The sequence below is a fragment of the Arachis duranensis genome, chromosome 8 (assembly GCF_000817695.3).
Source record: "Arachis duranensis cultivar V14167 chromosome 8, aradu.V14167.gnm2.J7QH, whole genome shotgun sequence".
Taxonomy (NCBI): domain Eukaryota; kingdom Viridiplantae; phylum Streptophyta; class Magnoliopsida; order Fabales; family Fabaceae; genus Arachis; species Arachis duranensis.
Window position 1 is genome coordinate 46,609,117 of NC_029779.3, and position 9,434 is coordinate 46,618,550.

Below are 9,434 nucleotides of genomic sequence, written 5' to 3' on the forward strand. Positions count from 1 at the left end.
CAACATTTTGGTATTTTCAGAAATGCTCACTTTTGATGAATTAAATCTATCTCTAGTGGACCAATCAGAGAGAATAAAGTAAAGGTTGAAATTAGTATGATGTCCTAATCCACCTTATGGACAGATATTATTATTATTACTATTATTGATTTATTACATGCCAAACTAGTTCCAAAACTTTGTACAACAAACATTAAATTAAGGACAATTCTCCCCCACAAACATAAAGATGGAAAAAAAAGGGCACAAGCCCCTTTCATAATAATAATAATGGTGGTTCAAGTACTTGTGGACCTCCCTCATCGTTTAGCAATTAGGTCATTTAGTGTCCATGAATGAATTGACCTTTAATTTATTATTCTTCATCAACACATCTATATAAACTAACACCTAAAAACAGAGGAAGAAGGGCTTCTCACATGATCACTCCATGTCCCTATCTTTAATTTCTCTTTCAATATAATTAATGTCTATATAGATCTTTTTTACATCCTAATTCTTAATCATGCTTATTAGTATGTTTAACGAAGGAGGAAAAGAGCAAAGTATTATTTTAGTCTCGAATGTTCCAGTTATATATTAATTTGATTTTTTTTTTTAACGTTTTAAATATTCTATTTTAGTCATAAAAAAATTTAAATATATTTAATATTGTCCTATAGTTAAATTTGATACGAATAATTAACATACTTAAGAGCCAATATATAATGTTCGATTTCAATACGATAAATAAAATTCATCTACCAATAATCACTAATATAAACATTTTGTCGTTAATTATTCAAGTCAAATTTAAGACATCAATGAATCCGTTTGAAATTTTTTGGGATTAAAATAAGACGTTTGAAACGTTATAGATCAAATTAGGATTTGGCCTAAATGTTAGGGATAAAAATAATACTTTACCCTAAATAAAAATATGAATAAAAATAAAATATGTTTTTTGTCTCTAATGTTTGTGATTTTATTTAAAAATACTTTTAACTTTTAGTTACATTCAATTTTATCTTTTTATATTTTTGGTTTGTGTTAACATTATTTCTGAATGTTAATATCATGCAAAATATTAGGGACAAAATTAAAGTTTTTAAGTATAATTTTGACATAAACAAAAAATATTAGATATAAAATTAAATTATGAAAAACGTTAAAGATAAAATTAAATAAAATTAAACATTAAAATTATTTTTTTTTAAAATTATAACGTTAAAGACAAAAAAATATATTTTATCTCTATTATAGAAGGTTGAACGCAAGAGTAATTTTATAGAATAAACTCATTTATCACTATATTATTAATGTTATTTAGCCAATTATCAACATTTCATTTTGTATATGTTCAAAGAACATAAGGATAATTAATTATAGTATTGCATTCCACCCAAATTATGATAAAATTAAAGTGTATTCCACTCTACCTATTTGTTAATCAACCCCCAACTACTTAATATTTTCAATTAAGACTAATGGAACATTTTCAATAACTAGGGGTTCTATTTTATTTAAAAAAAAAAATTGGACAAAAAAAGATACATATAATGTGGTAGAGTATGAATTTACTTACACTAGGTGTAAGTCTTATTGACTAACACCATCAAAAAACTTTTTCATACACAATAAATTTCATTAAATCAACAAACTATTAAATCATGTTATATTATTATCCAGTATTAATTTATATTTGTCGTCAAAATAAAAGTGGTATAATACGCTTTATATGACAAAATGTCTCAATTCAACTATAGGATTAATAAGTTCATAGTCTATAAATATGTATATTAACTACTGTAAATACTAAATATACAAAACACTTGCATTTAGTATTAAATGTATTCCCATACTAAAATAACGGTAATGTTAGAAAAAAAACATAACTTTCTCATAAATTGTTGTTAAAATTAATAAATATTAAATAAAATATCATCAAAAGAAGGCACACTTACCTTTTTTGGTGACAAGAGATTAAAAAAAAAAAAGAAAAAACAACTTTTAAGTTAAGAGTTAGAGATGTAGTCTCATTGCAATAGTGCAGATAAATTTTCTTAAAATTTCTCTCATTCTAATTGATAAATGTTATTAGATGCTGTAAATTTTGTCAAAATATCAATAATTTGATTGACATCTTTTTGAATAAAATTAATCTCAACTCTCCAATTTTAACTCAAGATTTCATTGACTTTAGATACTAAAGTCATAATCAGAGCTTTAAATCTTGTTATTTCTTTTATTGATAAGAATAAAAGCCTCCAAATAATTTATCTCACAGATAATATCTCTAAACGTTATCTAACTTTTCATGCTAGAAGTAAACTTTTTCATATTATTATAAACAACTCACTTCGAATGATAAACGCAGAAAACAGAAAATCAACACAATCACACAATCAAATTCTTTTAGAATTACGTAAAATACACCTAAAACCAGTAATTGCACCAAATATGTTAGTATCACAATTTACTTTAACTAAAAAAAGAAAAATCGGAGATAAAAAAATAACAAAGAAGAATAAGTAAAAACTTGATGCATGAAAAAAATCTTGTAGAGTTCAAATAATTGAGAAGACTAAATAAGTGTTATACTGTATCAATGCTCCACGAGTCAATTAGGTTGAAAACATTATTATTATTATTATTATTACGAACTCTCCAAATCCATCAAATAGTCGCCAAAAAGAAAAAACCATTAGAATTCATATCTTTTCGCAACCATGTCTCAAATTTTTGCTTATTTATCTCCAAATTCAACTTTCATCATATTATCTTGGTTCTAGAACACTCATGTAGACAGTGAAGAACAAATTCAAATCCAGTGCGACACCAAAGACACAAGTCAGAACTTTCCAGACCTATATGATTAAGAAATGCTGCTATAAGGATAGCATCATGCATGCATACATAATCAAATAAAAAATTTAATTTATATTTTTTTTAGAATTTAAATCTTCCATAACTAAAATTAATTACTAGTCTTTTTTCAACCAAATTTATGTTTATACAACCACAGATAACCATTTCTTAAAAAATAGATATTGAAAGAGGCTTATCTTTAAAATTTGGAATGATAATTTCTATGTTCATTGCTAAATGATTCTTACTAAATAAGATGTGTTATATTTTTCATTAATTAAATAAATTTAATTTTTTATTTATTATGTTTTATATTAATGATTTATATATTTAGAGTATAAAATTTAAGATTCAATATTTATAATTTAAAATAAAAAAATTTAAATTTAAAATTACGGTTTAAGATTTAAAATTTAATTTCTTATTTTTTTAAAAGTAAACTAGCATTTATTGTTATTTTCTACTATTTATTTTTGGAGAGTTTATCAAGATTTAAATTTCTGACTTTACAGATAAAATCACATGTTATTAGCTATTATTACTATTAAGGGAAATTTCACAAAATTTTTACTTTTTAAATTTCCATATTTTAACAAAATTTTTATTTTTTAAATTTTCATATTTTCAATTTTCCTTTTTGAATTTACGTACACTAAAATTGAACAATTTTTTTTTCAATGTAAAAAGTGGAGTTTTGGTATGGTTGTGTATATCACACCGCTCACACTTGGCAAAAGTTCGGATCAATTGGTTAAAGTATTAAATTAATAATAATGGAGTCTAGGTATATGGATATGGAGAGAAGAGAAGACCTCACACTTCCCATAATGTTGGACAATACCTGTTCTATATTTTTAACTTTTATTTTATGTGTAAAAAATTGTAGTAGGTGCTGCTGACAGAAGTAATGGGAAAGTTTTATTTTCTCTTATAATAATAATAAAAAAAATGGCTAGATATAATAGTGTTCTAATTGATTAATAAAGAGAATGACAAGAAAATGTTTTAGTTTTTTTTTTCAACGTGTTAAGAGTAGTGTCGTTAAATAATGTCCTCAAGTCATTTGTTTTTCCTTTTAAATTATTATTATTTTTTGGATAAAAACAAAAGCAGACTTGTATTCTAATTAATAAATATTCGTCAATTATATTTCTTTTATTGGTATAAAAGATATTGAGAGCAAGAATTATTTGTAAATAATATTTTAGAGAAGGGATGAAAGTCAAATATCGAACGTTACGTTCTAATTAATAAGCATGGTTATTTTTTTAAATATTGAGAACTCCATCTTTATTTATTATTTTTCCTATCGATTATGAACACCATCTTTATTCTTACTTGTATGGATTGAGCAAAACCTACCCAATGCATGTATCTCTCTCAGGCGGGGGTCTTGGAATTATTCCAACCTAATTTAATTTACTCATACTTAGGTTCATCAATTCAACCACTAAATCTTTAAAGTGATTTTTTATATTTACGATTTTTATTATTTTAATTTTTAAAAGAGTTTATATAATATGTAAATTATTATATATTTATATCTCCATTTATTCTCTAAAATAATCTCGATTTTTTTTTATTTAAGAATTAAAACAAAAATATTGTAAGTCAAAGCTAATTTAATATTTTGTTCATGAATCAATGTTGAAAAAGATTTAGGGATCAATATGGTGCCTGATGTTGGATCTCGGAGATCAATACATCTAAATCAGTACAATAAATTTTGAATTTGAAGGATTAAAGCAGTGAAAATTGTGAATTTTAAAGACCATTATAAAAATTTAATCATTGGTACACCTACTAAAAGAAAAGCTAATTGAAAATTTTTTAATTAATCCAATAGGAAGAAACATTACGTTTTGTTCAATATTAATGTAGGATTAGCTACCAATTGAAACAAAATTTCAGTAACTCAAACCCTATTCAAAAATCAACAAATCCTAAATACAAAAAATTATCCTTTTAGAATCAACAAAAATTTTAAAGAAATATAAAAAATTAATATTTATTTTACTGCCATAACAGCTTACTTCTATTTGATTGTCTTTTTACCTTAGCTTCGTTGTTTTTGAAGTTTGCCTCCTTCTCATATTTATTGGTGTCGTAACTGGAGAATCAAGAATGAAGAAGATGAAAGGATAAAAAAGATCAAAAAAGAATATAAAGATGAAGTAAAAAAAATAAAGAGTTAGAAAGATGAAGAAAGAACATAAATGTAAAATAAAAAAGATAAATGTTAAACTAACTACTGAAATTTAATTGAAAAAGATTAAGAAAACACATAATTAAAAGATTTTTTTATTATAACAAGTTGAAATTTGATAAAAAAAATATTTCAATTTTTTAAAAAAAAATAAAAATATATATAATATCTTATATTATGTTTTTAATTAACTGTATCTAATATTTTTTTCTCTGTCTTTGTATTTTTGTCTTAGGTATAATATTCAAATATAACGAGAGATTATTAGAGATTACTATCAATCCAATCTATAAGTTTCAAGACTCATTTCTTTTCTTTTCTTGTTCTAAAAATATATTAGAAGGATAAACATAAAGCCATTGAGGAAGGCACACCCGCTTACCTTTAAGATTTGAAGTGATAATCTTTAACTCATGGTTAAATTCTTACTAAATAAAAAGCGATGTGTTTTTTATTAATTAGATAAATTTTAATTTTTAACTTTTTATATTTTAAATTAATAATTTATATTTAAAATATAAAATTTAAAATTATGGTTCAAAATTTAAAATTTAGAGTTTATATTTAAACTTTAAAGTTCAATAAACATTGTATTTTTTATTTTTTTCTGAAGTGCACTAATATTTATCATAATTCTTTACGATCTATTTTTGGAAAATTTTTTAAGATTTAAATTTTTTATATTACAGATAAAATCATGTTATTAGCTACTATTACTATTAAGGGAAATTTCATAAAACTTTTGTTTTTTAATTTCCATATTTTCTTTTTAAATTTACGTTCACTAAAATTGAACAATTTTTTTTAAATGTAAAAAATGGAGTTTTGGTATGGTTATGTATATAACACCGCACACACTTGGCAAAAGTTCGGACCAATTGGTTAAAGTATTAAATTAATAAAATAATGGAGTCTAGGTATGGATATGGAGAGAACACCTGACACTTCCCATAATGTTGGATAGTACCTGTTCTAAATTTGTAACTTTTATTTTATGTGTAAAGAATTGTTGGTGCTGCTGACAGAAGTAATGGGAAAGTTTTATTTTCTCTTATAATAATAATAATAAAAAATAGCTAGATAGTGTCCTAATTGATTGATAAAGAGAATGACAATGAAATGTTTTAGGTTTTTTTTTCAGCGTATTAATAAATATTCATTTTGTTTAGATAAAAAAAAAAGCAGACTTGTATTCTAATGAATAAATATTCATCAATTATATTTTTTTAATAATATATGTTTTTTCATTTTTAAATTTTATTAAAAAATTTAAAAATATTTTTAAATTTTATTTTATTTTAATTTTGTTTATAAAAAATTTTAATTTGTATCAAATTAAATATATTTATGACAGCTAATTTTTCACAAAATTTAGGACCAATAATCTAGTAATAATGTATGATAATTATATCTAAGAGTCCTGTTACACATTCAAACAATTTTATATCTAAATTTATCCAAGTCATTTAGTTTACGATGCGGGTTTTCGTCGTCTTCTTCTTCTTTCTCCTTCTCCTCCTCCTCCTCTTGCAGCTTCTTTTTCTTCTCTTTCTCCTTTTTCTTCATCTTTTTTTCAATATCGTCATTGTCACTACCACCATGCTACTACATCTATCTCCTCCTCTTCATTCTCCTCCTCCTCTTTGTTTCTTTTTTATTTGAATTTATTTATTTGATCTCCTTCTTCTTTTTTTTCTTTCTCCTCTCCTCCATCACCATTATCGTCATCACCAACAATACCAATATTTTGCTAACATCTTTATTGATTCTAATTTTCTGTAGTGATCAAATGAACCAAAAATATTATCAAAATAAAACCATTATATAATACCAAATGAACAGAAAATGGTTCATTATATAAATTCAAATTCAGAAATACCTGCGTCTCGAATGAAATTTTTTTATCAAAATAGAAACCATTATATAATACCAAATGAATCAAAATTGTCCATTATATAAATTCGAATTCGATGATAACGATAACGACGATACATATTAGAAAAAGACAATGACGATAATGATGATGATTATGATGATGATGATGGAGGAGAAGAATGAAAAAAAAAAGGAAGAGACGGAATTCTAGTAGGAGGGGGACGGAGGAGGAAGAGGAAGAGGAAAATGTGTTGTTGGTGGCGACAGTAACGAAATTGAAAAATAATAAAGAAGAAGAAGCACAGAGGAGAAGAAAATAAAAAAAAAGAAACGCATAACTCAAATCACTTGGATAAATTTTGATGTAAAATTGCTTGGATGTAGAGAATTACTCTATATCTAATTTGTTTGTATCAAAGATTATTCTTGTAAAATTGTTACTAAATTGGTTCTAAATTTTTTTAAAAATTAGTCCATTAAAGATATATTTAATGCAATTTAAAAATTTTTAAAATAAAACTAAAACAAAATAAAATTTAATTTTTTTAATTTTAAATAAATTTTAAAAATAAAAAATATATTTTATCTTATTTTTTTATGGGTATAAAAAATATTGAGGGCAAGAATTATTTGTCAATAATATTTTAGAGAAGCGATGAAAGTCAAATATCGAACGTTCTAATTAATAAGCATGGTTAATTTTGTTAAGTATTGAGAACTCCATCTCTATTTATTATTTTTCCCTATTGATTATGAACACAATATTTATTCTTACTTGTATGGATTGAGCAAAACCTACCCAATGCATGTATCTCTCTCAGGCGTGGGTCTTGGAATGATTCCAACCTAATTTAATTTACTCATACTTGATTCATCAATTCAACATGACTGGTTGGTACACCTTCTAATTAAAAGAAAATCTAGTTGAAAATTTTTTAATTAATCCAATACACCTTCACCTTGGAATAAATCTCTCCTAATCTTGTGCCTTTGCTATCAAATTTTTTAGATAGAATTAACTTTTGCTACATATGATTTACTATTTCAATCTATAATTAACTCGGTTTAAAAATTAGGGAACACTTCAACAAAGGCACTAAAAATGTTTTTATTTAAAAACGTTTACATGTATTATGATATTATTGGATATTTTTATTAAATCGGTTAATAATTTATTTTTTAATAAACCAGAATAAAATTGGTTTATTATAGCAACAATAATAAACCCAATTATCCACACTATAATTATTAGACCCGATTTAATCCAATCAATTTACACAATCTAAATCGAATCATGTTTAAATTTTTTATAAAAAAATAAATATATTCCTGATTTTTGTTTAAAAAAACAATAAAAATCATGATCTAGTGGGTTATATAAATTGGTTGGTTCAATCGGATCTGATAACAATTGGATTTATTGTTATTATTATAAAAAAATCGGTTTTATTCTAGTTTGTTAAGAAATTTAAAAATAACCGGTTTATTAATACGTCCAATAATAATGCGACACATAAGTGTCTTTACAAAAAGATGTTTTACGCGTCTTTACAGGAGTATCCCCTAAAAATTAAATTATTAGGTTACTGATTTAGCAAATTAATAGTTAAGTTACAAAACATAAATTTCTGACATGACCTAATTTACAAAATTGGTAAAATAACTAATTTTCATTAAAATTGGTTAAGTGGAATTGGATATTGTATTTAAATATAATTAATAGATAAATTTTTTTTTACATAAAATATATAAATATAAAATTATTTTTATTTTTCTATTTTTTTAAATAATTAAAAAAATTCTCTTAAAAATTCAACCATACAATCCCTTAATATAACTCCAAGTCTCCATCGGATTTCAACTAATAACTGGATTAAAATGATTAACAGAATTAGTTATTTTTCGGTCTAATCAGTCGAATCGAATCGAACCGAATTTTATAAGTATGGGTCAAATTGTTTGAAGGAACATACAACTTGTCTGCATGAACACATCCATCCAGATCATATAGAAGGCATATAGTACATAAACAACTGTCACAAAAAAGGACAAAGTTATTTAGAACTGTTTCAAAATTAATTTTATCATATAATTTCACATATTTGGACCCTACAACACAATCGTGCAATGAAGCTTGTCAGGGTATGGCAGAAGCAGTTACAATCAAACCATTTTAACAATTTTTAGTTTCTCTAATTTTAAAAACTTTTCTGACCTATAAATAATTTACCGAAATTCTTGGATATACTTTATGATTATATGCTACTAGAATACACTTTTTTATTTTTATATTGGGTTTAGAATGATATTTTTGAATTATAAATTATTATAATGTTAATTTCAAATGTAACACTCTTTAATTTGAAATAAAAAAATTAAATTTTTAATTTTTAAAAAATATAAAAATTGGACCATTTAATTTTTAAAATTAGACCGTTTGATTTTTGTTTAAAAAAAATTAAAAAAATTTGTACCTTTTAGTTTGTAATTTTGTATATCTTCGCAA